We start from the raw sequence: 16,688 nt of genomic DNA on the forward strand, positions 1-16,688 counted from the left end.
GTTTAAAAACTTTATTTACTTCACAAGCAGAGACTTTGGCCATAGCATTACACGGTTAGCAACAGTTTAAGAGTTTAAAACAAAACGACTCTCTATATTGTCTCTTCTGCTCTGGGACCTCACTAATGTCCAGCAACAAAGTCTCCGTGGAAAAATGCAAGTACCTTTCCTCCTAGGATAATAAAGCGAGCAGTAGCTACACAGGCACTCTGCAGAAGGATAAGGAAGCACGTTCTAGGACCTAGTGGGCATGAATACAGACATCTAGAAAGTCCAGTCCCGGGCTTGGAAGGTAAGTCAGTCAGTAACACATGAGCCTTGCAAGCAAAAGGACCTGAGTTCAATATGCAGAACCCATGTAAAAAGTCCCGTGTGATGGTGGCACTTCTAATCATAGCAATGGCGACTTGGAGACAAGAAAATCTCTGCCTCCCATCAGTAAAGCCTGGGTCAGTAACAGGCCTTCTATCAAAAACAAGGTTGGGGAGTCCAAGAAACAACACTAGTGGCCTCCAACACATGTGCACATAGGCACCTGCACACATATGAACATACACACATGTGACAGAAACAGCTTCCTGTATTGACTGGGATCCTCTATTCACAGATTTTCCTGGAAAAATATAATATCTGTGTTAAACCATTTCTATTTATCTAGAGTAACCATTCTTAACCTTTGTTGTACGTTAGCCTCTGAATTCTTTAAAAAAAAAAAAAAAACATTAAGATCTGGGGTCTTAGTCTAGGACAGTTAAGATAGCTTCTGATAACAATCCTGTTTTTTAAAAAAAGAACCCATTTTCTGTGCGGGTCAAGACCCATAGTCCCAGCATGCCATTGTTTACCTGTGTCATGTACAAGTCCTTGAGTTCATCATATACATCTCTCTATTGCCAAAGTGAAGCCTCCTTTCTATCCCTTCTTTCTGTGGAATTCAGTTCCTGATCGCCTGTGAACTACTTCCTGAATTTCACTTACCTAAGCCGCTACTGAGCTGTACTTTGTGATTGATATTTTACTGGACGTCTTGAAATAATAATAATAATAATAATAATAATAATAATAATAATGACAGCATGACTATAAGAAATTTGTAGTTTAGTAAGTCTGAGATACGAGGCTATAAACAAAGTAACAAAAGAAAGGCAAAGTACTTGTGTTTCCACAAATGTAAGGATATAATGATAAAAACGGAAATACCTCTGCTATACCAAAACAAATGAGCAAAAAACAGCATGGGGCACCCCGAAAGCTGCAATCAGCTGAATGTCACCAGCGCAGAAAAGCTCAGGTGATGAATAGGAGAGAATGTGGCCGGAGGGTCGTGGGAACTAGACCAAAGGCTCCTGGTAATGAGTTTGAACTCATCTTGAAGTCAGTAAGTGGTGGGTACAAGGTCAAGTTTGTATTTTGGAAAGAAAATCAACAACAGCGTACTGGACTCATTAGAGGAACAGGATAAGGTGGGGAGAGAAGGAAATCAAAAGGCAGACTGCAGCGTGTCACTAAGCTCATCACTATGTAAGGTCACCTTCTAACCCCACTCTCTAGCAGGAACACCCAACCTTCTGATACTGGCATGACACAGTCAGCTGCAAAGTTCGCAATGGAAACACACACACACACACACACACACACACACACACACACACACAAGAAAATCTCATAAAGTTCCAAGTAAGCTTATGATTTTTCATTACCCTGCTTTCTAAAGTACTCAGCACTGGAGAATTTTCTTGGTCTTAACATGTGGCAGCTAGGGAATTTCCACCACAAGATCATCTGCAAAAGGGGTTATTCTTGCTTTTTCCTTTCCTGTATATTTTATCTTTGTATCCATAGACCTGAGGTGCCCTCAATCTTGATCAGAGAAGCTTCTTTTTGCAGTGGACAAAAATCAATGAGACATTATAATTTGTCAGAGTGCTGAGAATAAGATCTTGAGTCCTCAGCTGGAAATGGGACATCTATATCAACTCCCTCAATGCCAAACTCAGGGAATTTAGGAAGAAGAGGCAGAAGGAAACTTCCCCAGAGGATGGAAAGTGATGTTATAAGATGCTATTTTCTGGACATGGTGTTGTGTTGTGCAGCAGTTTCCTCCAAGATGTAAATAAACACTCCATCCTCTAAACTCATTTAGATAGAAAGAAAACTGCTCAAAGTAGCTCAGGAAGTCCCTGAAACTGACAAGATTCACTTGGCTCCTTCTTCCATAATAATATGTAAACAGAAAAGACTACTGAAAAAAGACAAGACAAGCTGCAAAGATGACTCTCAGAGAAGCCTAGCAGCCGGAGGAAGCAGAGACCAGCCAAACAAAGAGAAGCTGAGCCACCTGGAAAGGACCTGCCAATCCCTTGAGTTGTCTGCAGGCTGTGTAGTATGCACCAATTTCCCAGCGTTGTAAGCTTTCTTCAAGACATTTTTGTTTCTGTAAATAACCCTGCACTTACATTCCTGTGTGTGACCCCTCATTGGTTCACCAAGTTAGAGTTTGGCAGCATCCATACTTTGGTCTCTCATGGGATCCCTATCTCGAGTAAGTAAACACATGTGTTGCTTCTCCCCAGAAAAAGTCTTGTTACACAACATGGCTAGTGCAATCACAAACTTACAGCAGCTTCAGTTACTGGCACAAGACTTGCAGCCAATCAATCCAGAAATTTGAACATAAAAGGGGAGGTGCTTTCCAGGCCCCACCCATCTCTGAGGAGTTATTCATTGGCAGATGGTAACTACTGGGAAAGAAATAATCATTCTTCTTAGAGGGTGTGGCCACTAGTGGGCTTCCCATGCTCCTGTGGAAGACCCACACCCATGCACATATGGACAGTAGTAATTCTACTTAGTGAGGTGGGACATGTCGTTGGAACAATATAGTGTCAACTCAAAACAAACAAACAAACAAACAAACAGAAATAGATCTTACCTTAAGAGGAATAAGAGATGGCTTATTCTGGAGCCATTTTACATGACATGGCCTGGGAACATAGATGTAGGTTGCCCAAACTTCATGTTCCAACATGGAAGCAGATTCATAATTTTTAAAAATAGTTTTACAGAATTAGAAGCCAGAAGCAAAGGCATATTTAAAATACATTGGTGGTTACATCAGAGAGGTGTTTACAAGATGGGGAAGCTGTTTTCTATCCTTCGGATGTCTTTGATAACATTCTTAGTCTGGGGTTTGGTGGAAGCTAATGGTTTGCTAAGTTAATAGATTTCAAAGGTTTTTTTTTTTTCTTATCTATTAGACACAGGATGTTAGTTAGGCACAGAGGAAGGCAATGAATAGGTGGTAAAGCCACCCCAGATAAGATAATTGGCAAAATTCTAGCCTTTTCACATCACTTTAGTTCTGATCAGTCAACCAAAGAATTGTCATTGACAGTGGAGGATGTTGGGAGGGAAGGGAGGGTGACTATAATCATATTTTGTTATATATATATATGTGTATGAATAAATAAAGAATAAAGAAAAAAATGAAACAGGGTCTCACTATGTAAGCCTGGCTAGCCTGGAGCTCACAGTGCAGACTCTGATGGCCTTTAACTCAGAGACCCACCTGCCTCTGCCTCCTGAGTGCTGGGGTTAAAGGCGTGTGTTGCCATATAAGTCAACATTAATTTCCTAAGCTCTGTTTCACCAGTGGTTTCTAGAAAGCATATAGAGTCCTCAGGAACACCTGGCTCATAGTCGGTGCCTGTTCAAATGTAGCCCCCATTAACAGTCTTATTAATATAAACACCTCAGATGTCTTACAAAAATACCTCAAATGCCTACCCAGATCACACACTCAAACTGCTCTAACAAGGCCCAGGGAACTGGTACTTGTCACTCGACAGCACAAAAGAACAAAAGATGAAAGGAAAGAACTATTCTCTGTTACTGAAAGACGGTGAGAACTAGCTTCAGCAGTCGAATATGGAAGCTTGTTAAATTAAAAATATATATTATAATTAGTGAGTGTGTAAGTGTGGCTACACTGCTTACATGTCGAGGTCAGAAGATGAAGCTCAGGAGATCAGGGATGAAACTCAGGTCACTAGGTTTGCAGCTCAAGAACCCGTATCTTCAGAGCCATCCTGCCAGCCTTGAGTATGGGTATCTTAACTCTCTTCTATTTTTTAATCATATGTTGGAACAGAAGGCAGCTGGTCACATTATATCTGCAGTCATGAAGCCATGAACAGGAAGTGGGAGCAGACTAAACATCCTCAAGCCCCGCCCCTAGTAACATTCCACTCTAAGACCCCACCTTCTAAAACATTCTGGAACTTTCCCAAAGAGCACCATTAGCGGGCCACCAGCTGTTCAAACACATGAGCCTAGAGAAGACATTCAAGACACAGTGGACCTCAAATAGTACTATAGGAAATTATAATATATATTTTTAATTTAACAGAATGGATTATGTAAACTGGTTACTTTGAGAAACTATGACACAGCGTCACCTTTAGTAAGGGGATTTGTATTTAGAATGTAAAGGTCTGTATGTTTTCTAGTGTCTTCTCTTCTGTACCAGGAAGGGGTGCCTACATCAGAAGAGACACTGGACACTGAACCAGACATGGTCTAAGTTTGCCTGGCAACCCTGACATTTGGTTCACAGGGACCTTCTTACACACCTGTCTCTCCCACGCCTCTCTCCCACACTTTCCATTCTTTGTCTCAGAAGAGGGATGGTACTTAAGCCTGGAGTTTTAACTTTTCCTTTTAATATTCATTTACTGGAGATAGATTAATCTCTCTGAGTTTCCTTCATGTGTTTATGAGATGTACATGTTAATCAGCTTCTGGTTTTCCTTGTTGATCTACCCAGAAAAGTTCCAATTAAGAATGATAAAGGGTAGAGAGGAAATTCTCTTTTCCTCCCCTACCTGACCAATGCTAATTCCATGGTCATGTCCCTCCAGGCCCTAGCTACCTCTGTGTTCTAAGCCTGAGTTAAAAGATAAGGATTACCACACAATAAAGCTCTTTTATCTCTTCAAACTCAGATTTTTTTTAAAGCAAGTCAAAATAGCTCAATATTTATTTCTTGTCTTCAGCTGGGCGGGCAGAGAGAAGAGTCCACACACTCGGTGAGTGAGAGGAGGAGAAATTTCTCTACCCTATACTCTTCCACACATAAACGCTAACACTGAGATGCTTTTATAAAGTTCCTCTTTTTGTGACAAGCATAAATATCTCACACCCTTGTTTTATAGCATTTGAACCATAACAATACGTTTAAACTGACCAGAGTGTCACTAGAGGGCACAGAGTCCCTTTTGCAGGTTCTTGGTCTTGTGGATAAGTGATTTTCTTTTTAAGTCACTGTGATGGTTTGAATATACTTGGCCCAGGGAGTGACACTATTAGGAGGTGTGGTCTTGTTGGAGGAAGTGTGTCATTGTGGGCGTGGGTTTTTAAGACTCTCATCCTAGCTCTCTTGAAGTCAATCTTCTCCTGTTTGCCTTTGGAATGAGATGTAGAACTCTCAACTCCTCCTGCACCATACCTGCCTGGATGCTGCCATGCTCCCACTTTGATGATAATGGACTGAACCTCTGAACCAGCCCCAATTAAATGTTTTCCTTATAAGAGTTGCCTTGGTCATGTTGTCTGTTCACAGCAGTAAAACCCTAATTAAGACGGACACAGAAGAGAAGGCAAGGCAAGAACAGGCAGCCATGCCTGGAGTCTCACCCGCTCCTGTGGTGGGAGATGGGAGGAGGAGAGAATTGTCCTTTCTGAGTTTTAAGTCAGCATGGAAGAGTACACACAGTATGGTCTCATTAAGGGGATGGTTATTCCTCCCATCTCTTCATCTTGTCCTTAGACATGTCAAGTTTCTTTCCATCTTTTGATTCTAGGCAGCTCTTTATGGTTGGAAAATGGGAGTCCTTTTTAAGACTGAAGGGGTCTCAGCATGAGGGAGGTCCCTGCCCAGATATGGATGGCACCTGCTGTCATGTATGTAAAGGTACTGCTGACCTCAGACTTTTCCATTCGTAAAGGATGTCATTAACCATTGGTCATGTAACCATTTATATCAGCTCATATAGCCATTCATGTAAATGTGCTGACGGGCTCGTATTCATGTGTCTCTAATGATGCCAGGCAAGGCAATGGCTGTACTGGCCCCTTTCATTCTCTGTATCCCTTCCTAACAGCCCCTCTCTGTGGTGAATAGCCCTAGCCTCTTGTTGTCATGGTAACTCCACTCCTGGGAGGGGCTGCGAAGGAGGAGTGAATCTTGTAAACCTTCTGTCCAATCAAATTTGTTAAATAAAGGCTACAGCCAGTGATTGGGCAGTAGAAGAGGAGTGGGAGGAGCCAGAGGCAGGAAAAGAGGGGAAGACGAGGAGAGGGGAGAGAAGGTGGTGCGGAGTTGGCAGTTGGTCGAAGCTAGAGGGCAGTTGGTGGAGAGAAAGAAGACGAAGAAGACCTAGGAAACCGCAAGTTGTTTCTTGTAACAACTTTCTCTAAGAGCTCTCATAGCCGGGGAACAGTGTAGTTTAATGGTAAATCTGCCCAATCTAGGCATGCAGCATTCATTTGATACTTATTGACTTGTGTCTTTTCTTCTATGGACTTCCAATGGGCGAGAGATTTACCGCAACACCTCTCAGGAGCAATAATCAAAAGGAGAAAAGAAAAATTGTGAAATATCTGTATTTTAAATGTTGGCCACACGATACTGGTAACTAATAATAATATTTATATCAAGGACAATGAAAAATCAAATCTATAGGAGGCCAATTAGTTTTGAGGTTTGGGCAAACACAGATTCGAGCAGTCTTTGTGATGTGTTCTGAGGTTTCAAAATGGCAGCGGTGTTGATAGCTTTAAGTCACAATGGGCTTGGAATTTACAAAACTCATTATGCAGGAATTACAAGCGATGCTCATGGAAGTTAAGTGCTCTTTATAAGACAGGGGCTGTGCATTGTTTCAATCTCTGGATACTTTGAGGAAGAGTTCCAGTGAATAGGAAGTCATCCAAGGTCTGCAATGCAATACTTGGGCTGGAGTGTCGGCCCTGTCAGTAAATTTTTTGCTATATGGGTATGAGGGACTGAGATTCATCTTCGTAACCCTCATTCATTTAAAAAAAAAATATATATATAGCTAGGTTTGGAGTTCATGGTTGTGACCCCAGCACTGGGAGGCAGAGACGGGATTCTTGGGGCTTCCTGGTTAGTTACTGTAGCCTAGTAGGGAAGTTCTTAGCCAGTGAGAGACCTATCTTTTTATAAAAAAAAAAAAAAAAAAAATGAGGTAGAAGGTGCCTGAGGAATGACACCTGAGGTTGTCCTCCGAGCCCCACCCAACCACACATGCCTGTATAAAAATATACACGAGACCAATTCATGGAAATGGAATCACAGCCAAGCATGCACACATTCTCCATTTTGATTTATAGCCTCACATTGCCTTGGAATTTGACAGAGACTCTGGGACTGCCTTTAGCTGAGCCTCTGATAAAGTCACACTTATCACTAACATATAAGACAAATACAGGCTAGTTAACGCGTGATGGCGCGGGTGCATTTCCCTTAGTGAACACCAGATGGCAGAACAACCCCTGATATGTATGCTGTGATCATTTACTAAAGGAAGCCTCACAACCTCACTAGGCTATGCAGAGTCAGTCTGTGTAGCTCGCTAAGGACTTGGACATTAATGCCTGGCAGTGCCGTTTCTCTCATTTACTTGAAGGAGCACTGTAAAGATCCTCCTGTCTTGCTCCAGACGTCTTCCTGGTTATCAGGCACTACCTCTTCTTCAGCTGAGTGGAGAAACTGTGAAGAGTATGGAGAACACAAGTTAGCGGGAACAACTCCTTGGAGTTGGTCTAGGTGTGAAAGCGGCTTATTTAATTCATGTTGCTGCAACAAGGAAATGCATGAACATATGCATGTCACGTAAGAATATTTCTTCAAGCAAACAAAAATGAATAATTAAAGTCTATGTATTTACTGTGGCAAGGCTTCCATTTGGCAGAAAACCAGCAAACCAATTTCACAGCAGAAAGATGGCAATTCCCCTCTCCTGGAGAGTGTGCCACTTGAGCAGAAGAGACACAAATTAGAGTTATACCTGCTTTGCAACTCATGAATAGACTTTAAGATGTGAGTACAGATAGATACTCATATCCTATCACTAATGGAGAGAGGACCCAGGAATGGACAGACAGACGACAGACAGATAGACACACACACACACACACACACACACACACACACATCCACTATAGATACTCAATGTATATTTTCATTTGTAAAACCTGTTTTAGTTGGCAGTTGAGGAGGGTAGTTTTTAATCACTGCATCATTTTCTTCCACGGTATACAGGTAAGAAGTTAATGAAGTACCTGGGTCAATTGTCACTAGCTATAGTATATTTCTTACTATCCCTGAACAAGTGGCAGATGTCTCATAAAGCCCCCACGAGGAGATGCACTTAACTCTAGGGACAAAACCACCTACCTGCTTTAGTTCTCTGAGACACGAACACTCTAGAAACTGAACAGCAAAGGTCCCTGCCGCAAAGCAGTAAATTAAGCTTTATGAAGACCTACTAAGTGCTAGGTTGTCCTCACTTGCCACCTCATATAACGTTTATTACAACAAAGGTAGCACACACCTTCAGTCCCAGCACTGAGGAGACAGAAGCAGGCAAATCTCTTAAGTTCAAGGCTAGCCTGATCTACATGGAGAGTTCCAGACCAGCCAGGTCTGTAACAGCAAGTCTCTGTCTCAAGAAAGAAAGGAAAATTAAAAGTTTTATGCATATTTCAGAGAAGGAAGCTATGGTTGACCACAAAGTAGCACAATTACTGAGTTGACAAGTAGAGATTTGTATCTTAATCTATCCTGTGGCCTGGATCAGTGGTCCTCAAAAGTCTTGAAACCCCAAAGTGAATATCAGGGACATGATCAGGATGGCCTAGAAATGCAAGTTCACAGGCACCAACCTATTCTTACTGCATCAGAAACTTTTGGAGTAAGCTCAAGCAATCTGATTTTTAAAGACTTGTGTGTGTGTTCTTGCACATATAGTTATGAATATACTTGTATGTGCCTTTGGAAGCCAGAAAACAACTTCAGATGTCATTCTGCATGCACTGTACTCTAGTTTTTTTAAGACAGGGTCTCTCATTAATCTGAGATGTACCATTAGGTTAGATTGGCATTCTAATGGGTGAGGCCATCCCCACTGACCACTAATTGAGAAACTGTTCTACAGCTGGATCTCATGGAGACATTTCCTCAACTGAGGCTCCTTTCTCTCTGATGACTTCAGCTTGTGTCAAGTTGTCACATGAAACCAGCCAGTACAACTGGGTAGCCATAAGATGCTGGTGTCCACCTGTCCTCATTGTCCAGCACTGAGATTAGAAGCATACACTATGCCCATCATTTTTCAAACAAGTTCTGGGGACTCGACTCAGATCTTTATGCTTGGAAGGCAAAGTGCCTTACTGACTGAGGCATCCCCCCAGCCTTGCAGGATAAAATTTGATATTGGTATTTTCACACCAAACAGAAGATAACCCTGCCATTTGTTGATACTCCCAATACCAGTAAAAATCAGTTTATACTTTTGTCTCTCTGACTCCACACTACCAACTTCCATGAACTCCTAGAAAGCTCTATACTATCAGTGCTGTGGATTGGCTAAGCATGTATCTATCCTGAGGGTCCTCTCCAGCCATAATAAGGTGGACTGCACAGTTTTGAAGCCTAAGTCTCGATGAATGAGGACAATGAGAGAGAGACAGAGAGAGACACATCTAGAAGCTCAGTGAAAAGAGGCAGAAGTAACAAAAGCAACTAGACTGGAAGGAGATAGCAAACGCTAGTAAAAAGGTAATAATGTTAAACATTTTAAGATTGCATCACTTTGTGATTAAAACAAACAATAGAGATTAACTAAAAAAAGACTGAAGGTCTCCTGCTATCTCCTGTAAGGATAAACGTCAATAACTCTTGGATCTGTCATTGCTTTAATGGGCATGATTGTGGTGACTGTGAAATTCACTGAAAATAGACAGAGCACTCCACAGTGTGTGCAATGCTTCCAGGAAAATCTATAGAAGGAATGGCTAGAACAGAGATAGAATTACAGCTTTTTTTTTTTTTTTTTTTCTTTCTTTCTTGAAACAGGATCTCAGTCAAGCCCAGGCAAGACTCACAGCAACCCACCTTCTTTACCACCCACAATGCTGGGGCTATAGGTGTGAGCTACCAGACCGGAATCAACACTCTGTTAAATAAACTGGCAGTCGTCATCCTTCTTGCACACTGTTATGTGAATAGATGACTTGAACATTACAGTGACAGTGGGACACTTAGTGTGACCACCAAGACAGGTCCTCAGTGACTAAAGAATAGCTTATATAGACACACTGGGCAAAGGGAATTTCATGTTCTGGGTGGAAAGAGGCAAGACATACAATGTTGTTCAATGTCACCATGCAACTTTAGAACAGCAACTGTAAATTGTTTGCTTTGGGCAGCTTGCATCTAATATTTTTAGTTATTGTAGGTATCTAAATCCAGGGTAAATAAACAACAAATAAGGAAGGACTACTGTGTTCTGTCTTATAAAGATGCTACTTATAATAAATAGGGAAGAATAATTATTATTCAGTGTTATAAAGTCAAGGTCAGTTTTTAAAATTTATTTAGCGATTTTACTGTATTTGAAACCCTTATAAAGAGAGCCTGTTGATTTATAAAGTAAAAAAAAAAAATAGTTTCAATGTAGAAAGAAAGAAGGAAGGGGCTGGAGAGATGTCTCAGTGGTTAAGAGCACTGGCTGCTCTTCCAGAGGTCCTGAGTTCAATTCCCAGCAACCACATGGTGGCTCACAACCATCTGTAATGGGATCCAATGCCCTCTTCTGGTGTGTCTGAAGACAGCTACAGTGTACCTGCATACATTAAATAAATAAGTTAATTAATTAATTAGGGAGAGGGGGAGGGAGGGAGAAAGCAAAGGTAACAAGAAGAAGATGGGAAATGGCTCAAAGGGCACTTGCCATGGAAGCATCAGGACCTGAGTAGAGACCTTTGTAAAGCTGGATGCAGGAATGCATCTGTAATCACAGACCTGCTACAAAGAGATGGGAGGCAGAGGCAAGAGAAATCCAGGATGCTCCTGGTATGGTTCCAATGTTGGCTGAAAATGCATGTTGGAATTTCCTACCCAGTGCAGTAGCATTGAGAGCTGGGGTCCTTATGAGGTGATTAAAGCATGAGGGCCTTACCTTCTGGTGTAGGATTAGTGCTCTCATAGAAGGGATCAAGGGGAAGTTTGGTCCTTTCTGTCTTTCTGCAGCACCTACCCTGGCCACCAAGTGAAGATGCAGCCATCTTGAAAGCGAAAGTAAGTCTTCCCTAGATACAGACTCAGCAGGGCATTGGGCTCTCAGCTTTCGTGACTGTGAGGAATACATTTCTGTTGTTTGTAATTATCAGGTTACAGCACCGGGAACCGTCTAGGACATATTGTTTCTTCTGATTCAGTTTTACTGTTAGAAGGACTGCCTGCCACTCACAGGCCTGGCCAGAAATGAAGTTCTGAGATACTGACTCAGTTCCCGCTTCATGAAAAGGGCCTGGAGTTTAGATTTAATCAGCCAAGGCTCCTTCTTTAGCAGGCTGCACCTTTTATCTGATGCGGTCTGCTGTGAAGGAACACTATCTGTGTTGTTGTTGCTACTCTTGAGTCAGCTACTTAGCAGAGGCTCTGGGTGTTTGTTTTTTTTTTTTATAATATTCCACAACCGGGGACCGAACCCAGGATCTTGTGCTAGCTAGCTGTCTTAGTAAGGGTTTTATTGCTGTGACGAGACACCATGACCAAGGCAACTCTTATAAAGGGCAACATTTAATTGAGACTGGCTTACAGTTTCAGAGGTTCAGTCCATTATCATCATGGCAGGGAACGTGGCATCATCCAGGTAGACATGGTGCTGGAGAAGGAGTCCAGAGTTCTACTTCTTGATTGACAGCAGCCAGGAGGAGGCTCTTTCTTCTGCAGTGGGCGGAGCTTGAGTACTAGGAGACCTCAAAGCCCACCAAGACAGTGACACATTTCTTCCAACAAGGTCACACCTCCTAATAGTGACATTTTGCATGGTTTAAGCATATTCAAACCACCACACTAAGCAAGCACTATGCCATTGAGTTAAACCCCCAACCGCTCCAACTAGGATTTAAACTTCTTAAAAATTAAGTTTTTCTGAAACTTTATGTGTTGAGCATAGCCCCATAGCCCCTTTAGAACTCTCTGCCCTCCTCACAGAGTTTTACTTCTACTTTTGTGCCATACACGCAGACATGTGTACAAAATCTAAGAATCACAAGTGAGAGGAAACATATGGTATTTGTATTTATCTTTCTGGGGCTGGCTTAATTCATGTAATTGGGTCATCTTCAGCGTCATTCATTTTTTCCAAAACATGACATGATTTTATTCTCTTTTCGTGGCTAACAGATACTCCATTGTGTACATGTACCTGTACCATATTTCCTTAATTCTCTCCTCTGTTGGCTGGTTTTATTGCCATAATGTGCTGACTTGGAGCCTTCTGGGTAAATATCCTGGAGTGGTACCTTGGGGACATGTGGAAGATCTACTGTTTGTCGTTTGAGGAACCTCCATCTTGGCTTCCATAGTGGTTTCTGACTAGTTTACATTCCCACCAGCAGCGTATATATACGAGCTCTTTCTTCATATCCTCAACAGCATTTGATGTTATTTGTTTTCTTAATGACTGCCATTTTGATCAGAGGAGGAAGATATAATCTCAGTGCCTTTTTGATACTCAATTCCAGGCAGCTAAGACAAAGATCTTAAAGCCCACACCCACAGTGACACACCTACTCCAATAAGACCACAACCACTCCAACAGGGCCACACCCACTCCAACAGGGCCACACCCACTCCAACAGGGCCACACCCACTCCAACAAGACCACACCCACTCCAACAAGACCACATTTACTCCAACAGGGCCACACCCTCTAATAGTGCCACCCCCTGGGTCAAGCATATACAAACCATCACAGATGCTACTATGTCTGCCTTTATATGGGTTCTGGGGATCCAAACTCAGATTCTCACACTTGCTTAGCAAATATTTTACCCACTGAGCCTTGTGGGCACACATTAAGATATCAATCAAACTGCACCCATAGACATGAATTATTGGCCTGTATCCAAAGCACAAGTGAGCTTAAGGGAAGGGATACCACATCTCCAGTCCCTCTGCCCTGCTCAACACAGAGGTACTTTTGATTCCTGTGCTTATTAAAACAGAGAACAAGATCAGTATGCCTTGTGCATGCTTCCCACTGCTTTCCCCTTATTCTCCATCGACTCACAACCATGACCACACCCTGCCAGCAAAGTGCTGAAGTGGATAGGAACCAGGGAGTCCCAGAGGGAGGAGTGAGATGGGTGTATGCCCAGCCCCAGGGTGAGGCCAGTACTCAGCTGGGGGCCCATTACTTCTGCAAACTTGGAAATGACTTGTATCGCTATTTCCCCAGGCTGACAAAGTTTCCTAATGTTAATGGGTCTGAGTGCTTCACCGTTGCAATGTTTCCTTCCATGTTCCAATCACAATCCAGACTGCCTACTACTGGCCTCTGCTTCTCAGGCTCATTGAACAAAAAAAAAAACGATATGACACTTAAATCTCTGGCTGAGAATAAATCTTAGAGGCAGAATCAAAAAGCTTTGTTATTGGCTGAGAATCCTAAGGATCAGCTACCATCTTATCTCAGGGCTCCTAAACACAGAGAACTAGCTGTAGTCTCCAAGGGCTCTCCTAAGATGTGTTCTTTCAGAATTCTCTGGGTTTAGTGAGATGGATTCTGCTAGGGGAGCTCTCTTAATAAACTTTCTATCAAAAAAATTAGCTTTGGCATCTTGTTCTTTAGCCTGTACCTGGGTATCTCTAGTAACACAGAAAACAATCACTTCCTCACCAGGGATGAGGTTGGAATGTTGGGAAGATTTTTCCAGTCTTGTGAGCCTCAGTGAGGGTGACTCCTGCCTCTTAGAAACACACAGTGATTATCTGATTCACACACTTTATGATGGTTATGATTCGGGACTTAAATGCTTCCAAAAGCTTACTATTCTACTGTTGGGAGGTGGTAGGACCCATAATAGGCTGGGTTTAGTAAGAGGAAACTGGATCACTAGGCTCATGCTCTTGAAGGAGATATGGAAATCAAAGTCCAGTCCTCTGTCACTCTACTTCCTAGACACCATGTTAGAATAGCTTTTGTTCTACTGAGCTCCAAGCCATGATGTTCTGCCTCAGACCCCAAACCAACACAATGAGCCAACCATGGACCAAAATCTCTGAAACCATGAACCAAAATATTGAAGTTCTCCAGAAATACAGCAACGTAGGAACAACGAGAGGAGCAACGAGAGGAGCTGTCTTTGTTCAGGACCGTGTACTATAGCTTTGCCGTATGGATTTCACTTATGGAAGTTGCTTCTACATCGAAAATACTGATGTCTCTGCCTTGATAATGCCTGGCTACACTGATGGCCAGAAATCAAAAGGGCACCTCATATAAGTGGAAGCATAAAGTTCTTTTGTGACAGGGTTATGTCATTAAATCTATCTATCATTAATCTATCATCTATTTATCTATAGTATATGTTATATACTATACATATAACCATTAATATAATATCTTTAGAGCTCATCTATGTTTGTAGCATGCACTGGCACTCCATTCTGTTTTGTGACTAATATTTCTCCTGTATAATACATATACCACAGTGTATTTATTCATTTATATGTTGAAAGATGTTTGAGCTGTTTTCATTATTTGGTTCTTTATGGTTTGCGCTACTATAAGTAGCCATGTATAAGCTTTTGTGTAGCTGTATATTTTCATTTTTGGGGGGAACAGTCCTAACAGTCTGTTTTTAAGGCCCACCATGACAGTCATTATGTACCAATCGTATATGGTTCCCCAACAAGATGAAAACCCGGCAGCCGGCTGTGAGCAGCTCAGCAGCTCAGCCTTGATGTCTGCTCCTTGTTGCCTGTCTTAGTTTCCTTACTTTTAAATTTCGAGGAACCAGTTCCAAGCAGAACTCCCAGCAAGCATCCCTCTGGTTCTTCGTTCAGGCCATCCAAAAGAAGATAACGATTAGGATATGAAAATCGGTGTTCTATCTTCATTCTGCTGCTGTGATAAAACTCTGGCCAAAAGCAACTAGAGGAGGAGAGGGTTTGTGTCAGCTCACGGGTTACAGTTGGTGTCTGAGGGAGGCGATGGCAGGAACTCAAGCAGGAACTTGGAGCTGAGATCACGAGGGATGACTGTGAGGACAGAGTGTGGTCTGGGCACAGCAGGGCGGCCGCACTTAAGAATGCATGGTGGTTAGGATAAGATGCATGAAACCTGTGTAAGCCACAGCCAGACCAAAACCCAGCATGGAGAGCAGAGCCAGGCACCCTTAGCTGTGGAGTGACTGACTGCTGTGAACTACTGGGGAAGGGACGGTCCACTTTCTCTAAGAGTGCAGTCCCTTTAAGTTAACTGTACTCTACTGGAGGACCACACATCCAAGAATATTTTGGTCAGCACGAATTAGTCTTGAGGGGTTTTGTTTGTTTTTTGTTTTGTTTTGTTTTGTTTGACACAAAGTTAGCTGGGTAGTAAAGTGGGGTGAATCTGGAAAGTATTGGTGGGTAGTGAATATGATCAAAGCATGTATGAAACTCTCAAAGAACTAATAAAAAAGAAAGAAGCCTTGGAGAAATACTCCTTGCTGGCTCACTTCCAGACCCATCCTTGGCTAGCTCTCTTATACAGCCTAGAACCACCTACGCAGGGGATGGTACCACCCACAGTGGTCTGTGCCCTCCTATGATTAACAAATTAATCTCCCACAGACAGTCAGTCCCCCTGGCCAGTCTGATCTGGCCAATCCCTGGATAGAGAATCACATCTCAGGTAATTCTGGGTTGTGTCAACTTGACAGTTAAAACTAACTAGAAAACCATGGGTTTTCAAATCTGTTCACATACCTGTTCTCAGGCATCAGAGAAAAAGAAGCAATGTCTTCAGTTTCCATAAAGGCAGTTGGGGTCTTTGGGATGAATGGAGAAGGGAAACGCTTGTTGATGGCATGTGGTGCTATCAGGAACCTTTCTAGCCTATTTATTCCCACAGAAAAGTGGCTACTGTCAGAGCGGTTAGTGCCTTGCATGGGGTTGTCTAGGAAGGAAAGGACAGACAGGTCGATCTGAAGCCAAGTTTGTTGGGTTCCAGCAGCTGTGCTCTTTAACCCCTTCCTGCCAGCCCGCTCTACAGTGTCCCTCCCTGGCAAGACAGCAATTCTCTAATGGCATGGAGTAAGAGTGTCTTCTTGGCTCTCCCTCCTATTGCAAAGAAAGCCAATGCTTTTTTTTTTTCTCTCTCCCACTCCTGTAAATTTTCCATTCCTGGCGAGTGGCTGGCTTTTCTTGCTTTCCCTAGATAGAATGCAATTTCCAAGTGCTTTTCAACAATCATCAATTGATCACGTACCTCTTGTTTCTTGCGTGTGTGTGTGTGTGTGTGTGTGTGTATGTGTGTGTGTGTGTTTCCCCTCGACACTGACACGATGCCTCTAACAGAGTCCTACAGGACCACAGGACCAGGATC

General features: G+C 42.5%; 1 protein-coding gene and 1 long non-coding RNA gene across 2 annotated transcripts in view; one reads left to right on the forward strand and one right to left on the reverse strand.

Moving 5' to 3' along the window:
* Positions 1-16,688, forward strand: part of LOC143442631 (uncharacterized) — a 20,097-nt gene continuing 3,409 nt past the window's right edge. Inside the window, exon 1 of the long non-coding RNA XR_013110968.1 lies at positions 1-292. This is a non-coding gene — a long non-coding RNA (uncharacterized LOC143442631). The remainder of the gene's footprint in view (positions 293-16,688) is intronic.
* LOC143442630 (uncharacterized) overlaps positions 11,875-16,688 on the reverse strand; it is a 27,888-nt gene continuing 23,074 nt past the window's right edge. Inside the window, exons 3-5 of the transcript XR_013110967.1 lie at positions 16,070-16,259; positions 15,097-15,251; positions 11,875-12,117 (exon numbers count right to left, since the gene is read on the reverse strand). The gene's annotated coding sequence lies outside the window, so the exon portion shown is untranslated. The remainder of the gene's footprint in view (positions 12,118-15,096; positions 15,252-16,069; positions 16,260-16,688) is intronic.

This window comes from Arvicanthis niloticus, chromosome 6 (genome assembly GCF_011762505.2).
Source record: "Arvicanthis niloticus isolate mArvNil1 chromosome 6, mArvNil1.pat.X, whole genome shotgun sequence".
Taxonomy (NCBI): Eukaryota; Metazoa; Chordata; class Mammalia; order Rodentia; family Muridae; genus Arvicanthis; species Arvicanthis niloticus.